Source organism: Sorex araneus, chromosome 5 (assembly GCF_027595985.1).
Source record: "Sorex araneus isolate mSorAra2 chromosome 5, mSorAra2.pri, whole genome shotgun sequence".
Taxonomy (NCBI): Eukaryota; Metazoa; Chordata; class Mammalia; order Eulipotyphla; family Soricidae; genus Sorex; species Sorex araneus.
Genome location: NC_073306.1, coordinates 97,414,115 through 97,424,125, shown reverse-complemented (window position 1 = coordinate 97,424,125; position 10,011 = coordinate 97,414,115). Strand labels below are relative to the sequence as shown.

Genomic DNA, 10,011 nt, shown 5'->3' with positions numbered 1-10,011 from the left:
GGTAGGGCATTTGCCTTGCACGCAGCCGACCCAGGTTCGATTCCCAGCATCCCATATGGTCCCCTGAGCACCGCCAGGAGTAATTCCTGAGTGCAAAGCCAGGAGTAACCCCTGTGCATTGCCGGTGTGACCCAAAAAGAAAAAAAAATATATCCTGCCTCAGGGGCTGGAGGCATAGAATAGAAGTTAAGACCTTACAAGTGGCCAATTCAGGTTTGATTCCTGCACTGCATATGGTTTTCTGAGCAACCTAAAGCATCACGGAGTGTGGTCCAAACACCTCCCACCCTCATCCCTCAAGACCCTCCCAGATGAAGTTGAGTGGTTGAATGGGCGTTTCATATGTTGAGGCTTGATCCTAAACAAAGAACATAATAAAGAAACCATTAAATACCCTTCCTTTCCAAGTACTCCTTGGGTTATTTTCAGCAAAGCTATTTCTTCTCTCAACTCCCCTTCTCTCCTTAACTTACCTGAATCACTCGCCCCTGACTCCACTGAAACTGCTTTGATCAACCCTGTCAGAAACCCTCATCAGGTCCAATCCAGTCTTCAAACTCAGTCCTCAGGTTACTTACTCCCACAGTATTTGATAAGACCGATCACTCCCACCTTTCTGAAATAATTCTCTTATCTCCGAATACTCCACCCTTTTGGTTCCTCCTAGTCCCTGCCCCGGAACTACAAGGGCTGGAGTTCCTTTAGTTCTCTCCTCCAGCTACTTCTTTCCCTCCCTAAGGTATTTATGTAGATTTAATGATTAAAATGCATCTATGTGCTGTTGAGTGGCAAATTTGCTTCTTCAGACTCTTACTCAATTGTTTATTCAATATTTAGACATATAACAACCACCTTATATAACATGCACTAAACAAAACTCTTGATTTTCTCCACCCAATTTTGCTCTTTTGGGAGTCTTCTCAATCTGTTAAAAGAGCATTGAGAATAGGACAGCGGGTAGGGTGTTTGCCTTGCACACAGCCAACCCAGGTTCGATTCCCAGCATCCCATATGGTCCCCTGAGTACCACCAGGGGTAATTCGTGAGTGCAGAGCCAGGAGTAACCCCTGTGCATTGCCGGGTGTGACCCAAAAAGAAAAAAAAAAGCACTGAGAACTTTGTTTCTTCACTTTCTGTGAAATCTATTCCAATTCAAATCTATCTGAACGGCCTGCTTCTAAACAGCTGACCTCACAAAACAGCACCCTCCTGACAGATATTTGTGCTTTCATATGGTGTATTTCACACTTTTTAAGAAGTTAACATTTAAAAGTCCAATCAGAGGTGGCCATTCCTTGGCTCATCTTCCCACACCTATCTTCTGATGATTTTGTAACTTTCAGTAGGACTCCAGTCACTTTCTCACCTCTCTCAATCTATCTACTACTACCTTCTGGGCTTTTTTGGTGGGGCTGGGGTGGGTTTGTGCGACACCCAACAGTCTTCAGGGGCGTGTGCTCAGGGAACACTCCCGGTGGTTCTCTTGGCACCAGAAGCAGTGGCCAGGGTCAAAGACAGTTACTACATACAAGACAAGCGTTCTAATAGCCTGTACTATCTCTCTTGTCCTGGGCTTTATTAGTTCTGCAACATGATGCATGCATTCCCCTTTTCGGAATTAGGATGGGTTTTCTTTCATCTTGGAGAGCTTGAACCAGCAAGCTCTTCGTCCCGGGTGTTAAACAATATGCATGTGCCTTGGAGGTCTCTAAGGGGCAAAGTCTGTCCAGCTACACCACTGTCACTACTTGTAATCTTTGCCTACTTCTTTTTTAACCACCCTTCTCCTCCCCCTCACTATTAAAATGCAAGCTTCTCTTCTCAGGGGCCCTTAGCTTGCTTTATTCCCAAGTCTAGAGGGAATAAAGCAAGCAAAGTAGGCGGGCACCTAACTAGCTGCTCAATTAGCACTTGACGAATAGTACGAATTCCCTCCAAAAGTCTATTCTCGCCTGACCTGTCCTCATTTCACTTCCGGCCGTACTTCGTCTCACCTGCCACTCCACCCGCCTTCGACTCCGCACCCCTCCCCCATCCCGTGCTTTCCGCGCGGCTCCTTTAAGCGTACTGCCGGAACGCGGAGGGGGGCGGGGCCGAGCCCGGCGACAGGGCCTCGGGGGGCGGGGCGACCCGGGGGCGGGGTGTGCGTGCTGCGTGCGTGCGCGCTCCCGAGGCGCCCGCGCTCCCGAGGCCGCCGCCGCCGCTGCCGCCGCCGCCGTGCCGGAGCCGGAGCCGGAGCCGGAGCCGGAGCCCCGGCTAGAGGAGGGAGGAGGAGGAGGAGGAGGAGGAGGAGGTGCGGGCCCGGGTGAGTGAGGGGCGGGGAGCCGCGGGCGCGGGGGGCGCGGGGGGCGCGCCCGGCTCGTGCGGCCGCTCCGCGCCGCGGCGCCCTCGCGTCCGCGCCCGCCGCTGTCCGGGGCGGCGGCCGGGGGCCTGCGGGCGGGCCGGGAGGCGCCGTGGAGCAGCCACGCCCGGGGCCGGCCGGAGAAAGAGGACATTGTGTCCCCCAGCCCGCGGGTCCCGGTGTCACGGCGCGCACTCGCCCCCCGGCGGCCGGGCGGGGGTCGGGCGGGGACCCCGCGGGCTGACACCCTGGCGCCCGGCCCCTTTCCCGCCTCCCGGCCGCGGCCCCGCGGGCGCCTAGTCCCGGGGCGGCCGCGCGGAGGATCGCCGGGCGGGGGTTGCCGCGTCCCGCCGGCGGGAGGGGGCGGGGGCGCGTGCCGCCGGCCCCGTGCGGGAAGTTGGGGAGCGCGTGGCGCGGGCGCGGGGAGGCCGGAGCGCCACGCCACGGGACGGACGCCGGGGCTCGAACTTGCGCGCGGGGGGCGGGCCGGCCGGACCCGCGGGGGCCGTTCCCGAGGAAGGGCGTTTTGTGGCCGCGTGGAAGGGAGGGAGTGTGGGAGAGGAGCGGGAGTTAGGCGGACCGGAGGCCACGGGGCCACTGCCGTACAGGTGGCCGAACGCCCTGCTGCCCGGGTCCGAGCAGGGAGGGGCTCTCGGTTTCCAAGTGGGGCGCCGCTCTCGGGCGTGATGCGGGGCAGCCTCAGAAGGTGGGTGCTGGGAACAGGATTTGGAAACTTTCGTCTGGTTTCCTGTCCCGGCGGGGGGCCTGACGGCAGAGCTGATGTGGTGCTGGGGCTTTTTTGCCTTTTGATGTCATTTGTGGCTGTGCTACTTTGGTTCAAGAATCTCTGAATGAGACTCCCGTCTCCTGTCTGACTTTGTTATGATTGCCTACGATTCTTGCTTTTTGTTTTTATTTTATTTTGAGCTGAGGCAGGGGTGGAACCCAGGACCTCCTGCGTGCTAGGCAGCAAGCACTGTATCATTGAGCATCCCTGGCCCTCTTGCAGTTTTGAAATTGCGCTTGTGTTCGTTGAAATTCTCTTTGGATGTGCTGTTTCCTGCTTGTTTTGAATTGTGCTGTGATGGACAGTAGGTCTTGGTTTAAATGAGTGATTGCAAAGATGTGTCTAGGTATTACATCTTTTGTATCCTTTTAAGGGGTAGCTTAGTTGCACTTGAATTTGTCAAGGCCACTGACAACTTTGAAAGTATCAAGACAGAAAAAAAGTCGATTCTCTCCCAGAAAAAAAGTAATAGGCGTTTATGCACAGAGTTTTGCATTCCCTTTCAGGGACCCTCTGAAACCAACCTTGGATACCTGGCTCAGAAGTAAGATGGAGCCCTTGAGTATTCGGTTCCATGCTAAAGCTTCAAGAACCTTTGTTCACATTGTCATTAATAACTATTAGCAGGTTTTGGAGGGGGAGGATAAAGGGAGTTGGGCCATACCTGGCAATGCTCATGGCCTATTCCTTGCTCTGCTCCGGAGTGACCCCGGGCAGTGCATACATGGTGCCATTGGAACTGGGTTCTGGTGTGCGCCTGACCTCATACCATCTCTGCAGTCCCTGTCAGTTTTAAGCTGATAAAGAGATGACTTCTGAGAAAATAGAATTATTATAGTGACTTTGATAACGTGCGATAACTGGTTATTTTTATTGTGAAATCCCCTCCTTATGAGGGTGTTCACAAATTACCTATTTCCCCTATTTCATTCCAAGCTTGTTTGTTGCCTACTTTTTCATGTAGCTAATAATTATTGAGTCAACATTCAATATTAATTCAACAGGTACTTTTTGAATGTCTGCTATGTAAATAAAACTAAAGTTCTGGTAAGAACTTATATTCTCAAGTTATGGGAAAGCCGACCATAACAAGATGAATTTATCATGGTAAGAGCCATGTAGATGAGTGAAGGGTATAGAGTAAAGATGGGTGGAGAAAGGCAGTAAAGGAAACCTCGAGAGCTGAGCAGAACCTGAGGAAGTGAGGGATATGCCTTCTCTTCCAAGAAGAAAATCATGGGCAGAGAGAACTCAGGTGCACTTGGCCTTTCTGAGAGCAACTGGAAGCGAGTGGTGAATGGGAGTTTGGGGTGTAAAGGGTCAAGGCCCTGGGAAGGACTTTGGGCCTTACTTTGACTAGATGGGAAACCACCAGAGGGTTCTGAGTGGAAGAGAGAACTGTTGTAACTTAAGCTTGTGAGAATGATTCTGGCTACTGTGTGGAAATCAGCTTGGCTGTGAGAGACGGGAAGGGCAAAAGTGGAATTGAGAAAATCAAATAGGAAGTTTATCTTCCATTTATTTTCTCTTAATTCACTTTTGGAGGGGCTACTCTTGGCAGGGCTTGGGAGTTACTCCTGGCACTGCTTATGTGGTACTGGGGCTTGAATAAGCCAGGGCAACCCCCATGCACAGATTGCACAGCTAATCTACCAAAGAGCTATCTCCTTGGCCCCTAGTCTTCATTTCCAACGCAAAGGTAGTTTCAGTGTAGCCCATTTATCAGCCTTGGAGTGTATAGGTAATCCCCTCCCCCATCAAAACAATAAATTCAACACTTTTCTGTCTATACCGTATACATTTTTCTTTTGGAATATTTCAGTGGGATTGATTTCTAGGATTACTGAGCGGTAGTATGTGAATGTGCTTTTCTTGGTGTATTTCTGAGTTCTTCCAAAGTCTAAGTGACAACCATAGGACCACGTTGTCCGGAGAGTTAAGGCAGTTGGCCTGCATGCAGCTATGACTGTGGCAGTGACAGTGGTTTGAATTCTGGCACCTCGTAAGTCCCTTGAGTACAAAGCCAGGTGTGTTCCCCTTCTTGTCCCCGTCCCCTCCCCCACCAAAAGTAACAACCAATCGTTGTTGATCCTAAGTTTCATGGCATTATGACTAGCATTATTATTATTGTTGTTATTTTGTAGAGTAAATATAATTTGGGTTATACAAGTCTTTTAGGTAGGTTGAATTTTTCTATTCCTTTTTTGCAGTAGTGGGGATTGAACCCAGAGCCTCAGACACGTAAGGAATATACTCCACAAAGACACATTCCTTCCCTAGGTTGAAATTTTCAACGTCTCCTGAAGAGTTCATGTTCTTTCAGTTTTTGTTTCATTTTGTTTGTTGTTGGGTTTTTGGTTGGGGGAGGGCAGGAAGAGGAGCACACCCAGTGATGCTGAGGGTTTACTCCTGGCTCTGTGTAAGTCAGGGGTCATTCCTGACAAGACCAGAGGACCATATTGGGGGACTGGGATTTAACCCCATTGGCCCATGCAAGGCAAGTGCCCTACCCGCTGTACTATTGCCCCTGGTAGTTCACTTTTAACATTCAACAACAGAGTGTTGTAGTTACACAGGGTCTCTGCCCTCAGGGAGTTTTATGTTATGTGGTAATTTGTTATCTAATAGTTAAATCATTCCAGATTTCCATCATCGTTTGTTGTTACCCATGGACTTTGTATGTAGTTGCTGATCTTATATAAAATACACTTCCACTTGCGTGTCTATTATTAAATAAAGGTATTTTTTTTAACTTACAAAGGGATTTTTTAAAAAATTGGTATCTGCAATTTAATTTGTTTTGTCTCTTAAGAATCTTAAAACTATGACAGGCCCGTTTTGTTCTTTGTGGGTAAATTATGCAAGTAGTACTCTTAAGGACTCTTACAGATGAATTTTTGAATTGTTGTAATTCTTTATAGTTATTCAAAACACAGAGACTATTGTTTCTATTAAATAGAGTCAGCATTGCATCTTTGAGATTTTATTGTTTATAAGATAGTATGATACCAGTCTGTTTTGATAGAAATTATGTCATTTGGAGGCATTACTCTCCATTTCTTGTCTGAAATCTACATGGCTAGATTTGGCTTTTATTGGAAATAGCACATGAGTAAATAGGGCAAGTTGAGTTGCCTGTGAGCACCTGGATTAGTGTATATGTGCTAGGGACCCAGTGAATGTCATGGAAACTCACATAATCTCTAAGCTCCCAATTCAGAAGTTTTCTTATTTTAGATGCTTAGTAATTAATTTTACATGTAAAAATAACTCAAAGCATTTATATTTTTATGTTGTGATGAGTTTAAAATGTGAATTTAAAATAAATTTTAAATTGTGAACATAAACTTACATTTAACCTGTTCAAATTAAAGTCATCAATTGAGAAAAGGGCATATTTCCAAGTATTTTTTGCTAATTCTGATGTCATATATTATTGCATGACTTAATGCCTAATTTACCACTTATGGAAACAATTCATGTTAAACATAAAAATGTTTGCACTTTCATGTTTCTAAACCAGATGAAGTGTACACTCCCCCTTGCCAGTGTGGGGTATACCAGCAGTTCTTGTGTGCTTCTTACTTATTCTTTAAATGCAGAGATAATACTGGCCTGTTTCCATTTTTAATTGGTAATAGTGGTTATGTGTTTGTCCTTTTTTCGATCTACTGGACACACAATTTTGTGATTAATGGTTAAGAGGACACTTTGTCTCAAAGTTAAATGATCCAGATAATTTTGAATTTAAAGCTTAGCTTATCATAAAGTCCTGATCAAAAAAGCAGTTCAGCAAAGAACTGTGCATACCATGTTCTCGTTTCTAATTGAAAATCAGCCTTTTTAGAGGAAGAAGGTACACAGGCACCAATGGAAAAAGGAAATTATGTTGATTAACATGAAGTTAAAACAGTATGCCTTTATAAGTGGTCTAAAAATGATCATCCTTGTAATGAGATTTTCAAAAGTATATGATTTACACAGAGTTCTATAAAATAAATATGTTCTATAAAATTAACTGCAGTTATTGGTCTAATGACTTATTTATTTAGGCTATATAAATTTGGGATAGCTAAATCTGAGAAAAAAAATATTCTTTGCATATTCCATTTCCCCAGATAAAATATCCTTTTCTCTCTCTAACCTGGTGCATTCACGTTGATAGAGTGATTCAGTTAATCAAGTTTAAATTAAATATGTAATCATGTTTGGTTTCAGAATATGTTTAAATTTAGTCATATTTTATAATAATAGCAATATAGTATACTACACCTTATAATAATAAAAAGCACTGTTGGGGAAAGGCTATAGCTCTGAGGGCAGGGACTTGCATGTCTGAGGCCTTGAGTTGCATACCCATACCACAGGAGGTAAAAAAAAAATCTTGGATTAACTAAAATTTTGAAATGCTGTACTTAGAATCCACAAATCACAAGCACACACATTTATTAGCAATACTATGTTACATTCTGATTTTGAAAAATAATTTTATTCAGTATAGAATACTATGATTAGTTATTAGTGAAAAAGTATAAAATTAGAGAGACTTAAGAACTGGTTTCGACTGTTTCTTTGGGTAAACCCCAAATGCAGCTTGTAAAATTCTAAGGAAGTAGTAGTGGGAAATTCTCTCATTGAAGACTAAACATTTCAGATGTGTCAGATATATAATTGTGAGACTAAATTTATTCACTGTCTTCAGTGATATTTTAAAGTTCATTTATAAATAGGGTCATTCTGCATTGAAGTTGCCTCCTTTATAGAGCATTATGCAAGCAGCCTTAACTTAATTAATTTAGCAGTTGAAATTTAATATTCTTTGGATGTTTTGTGGTTTTCAGTATGTAGTCCAAATCATTGATGTCTTTGAACTACTTTTGCTTGTGAAAATGTTGCATAATTTAATTAATATATTTTAGATTTATTCATTGAGCAGATACTTGACTCATTATAAAGCTCTTTAATGAAAACCAAAATTTGAAGTTATAATTTCTTTCTAGGAAATTTATAGTCTATTGGTTAATTTTGTTTGCCAGAACAGGAGTTTTTATAAATATTTTTTATAAATATTGTACCACAAAATAGAGGGTACTATAGAATGCCTTAAAATAACACTTCTCTTTTTGGCCACACGTGGATATGCTCAGGGCTTCCTGTCTCTGTGCTTAGAGATCACTCCTGGTGGTTTTCATGCCCTGAACATAAGTGGTACAGAGGACTGGACCCAGGTCAGAGGGCCTGTAGGACAACTGCATGGTACTTGCTGGACCATTGCTCTGACTCCTGTTTTACTTTTCTGTTTCATGTTGCAGTTTTAGAGAAGAGTAGTTTTTACGCACTATTTAAAATTATGCTGTGCCACGGAAGTTCTTGTTGCCTAGAACAGAAATTCAGTAATAAAATGCATCATTGTGTGTTTTTGGTGAATATGGGTGGCCTGTCAATTTTATTTTCAGGTTCTTTCCTGATTTAGACAAGATATTCTTATAAATTAGTAACAGTATATTTAGTTAATTTGCAGAGCAAGACGTTTTTTACTTTGTATATTTTGAGTAAGATTAGTTGGTCATTCATTTTCAGTAGTCATAAAATAGTTCATTTCATGGTAGTGCTTTCTATTGGAGCCTTGGCTGACTTACAGGTAATATACCTTAAATACTTTCATAAATACTTTTATAAATACTGCTGGGTTTGGAGTGACATTCTTTACCTACTTTAAAGTAAATGTGAGCATAATAGAAATAGGAAACAGTAAACTTGATGTCATTTTTGGACTAGGAAATGTTTCTATTTCAGGTCATGTCCCCTTTATTAGGTTCAGGATCATTTTCGCTGGTTATAAATGCTTAATTTTTTGTTTGTTTGTTTCATTTAAAAGAATTTGTTCATCATGGCAGATTTTAAGAGAACATAACTAGAGGCTGGAGTTATAGCACAGCGGGTAGGGCATTTGCCTTGCATGCGGCCGACCCGGGTTTGAATCCCAGCATCCCACATGGTCCCCTGAGCACCGCCAGGGGTAATTCCTGAGTACATGAGCCAGGAGTGACCTCTGTGCATCGATGGGTGTGACCCAAAAAGAAAAAAAAAAGAACATAACTATAGAGAAGTTGAAATTCATTCACAAACTTATCACCACATGATAGTTGTACTGACATTTAATGTATTTTTTTTTTTAATTCTTAGCTTTAAATTTCTTTTAAATTTTTTTTTTTCTTTTTGGGTCACACCCGGCGATGCACAGGGGTTTACTCCTGGCTCTTCACTCAGGAATTACCCCTGGCGGTGCTCAGGGGACCATATGGGATGCTGGGATTAGAACCCGGGTTGGCCGAGTGCAAGGCAAACGCCCTACCCGCTGTGCTATTGCTCCAGCCCTTTAAATTTCTTTTAATTGAAAATAAAGTCGTACATTTTGTTTTGCTCCTTTTTTCTCTGAGAAGATACTGGTCTTCTATGTGGAGCTTTTGTGGATTCATTTTTTAAAAAATATTTCTATTTTAAATAACACAGGACAAACAGTTTTGCATAATTTACCTTTGATTACATTTCTCTCTTTTTTTTCTTCCTTCAGGCTAAATTCCAAGGTGGGATAACTGGATCAAAGGGGGCTTACCCTGTGTATAAGAGTGTATGTCTCACTGCACCTTCAGTGGCAATGTGTGGGTCAGTTTTTACAGTCTTTGCCAGTTTGATAGCTACCTGTTACTGGTTTTGGGCGGTAGTTGTGAAGCCTTAGTGAGCTGTAAAACCTTCCGATTATATGGTTAGTACTTTTTGCAGTGACCTTTGAAAAGTTGATTGGAATGGATTTCTTTGAAACTACCTTAGGTAAAAGTAATCATGACAGATAATTCCTTGAAGTTGCAGTTGAGTATCTTTA

At 43.6% G+C, this 10,011-nt stretch overlaps 1 protein-coding gene across 1 annotated transcript in view; it reads left to right on the top strand.

Moving 5' to 3' along the window:
• The first annotated feature begins 2,186 nt into the window (after positions 1-2,186).
• RAP1A (RAP1A, member of RAS oncogene family) overlaps positions 2,187-10,011 on the top strand; it is a 71,654-nt gene continuing 63,829 nt past the window's right edge. Inside the window, exon 1 of the mRNA XM_055137523.1 lies at positions 2,187-2,305. The gene's annotated coding sequence lies outside the window, so the exon portion shown is untranslated. The remainder of the gene's footprint in view (positions 2,306-10,011) is intronic.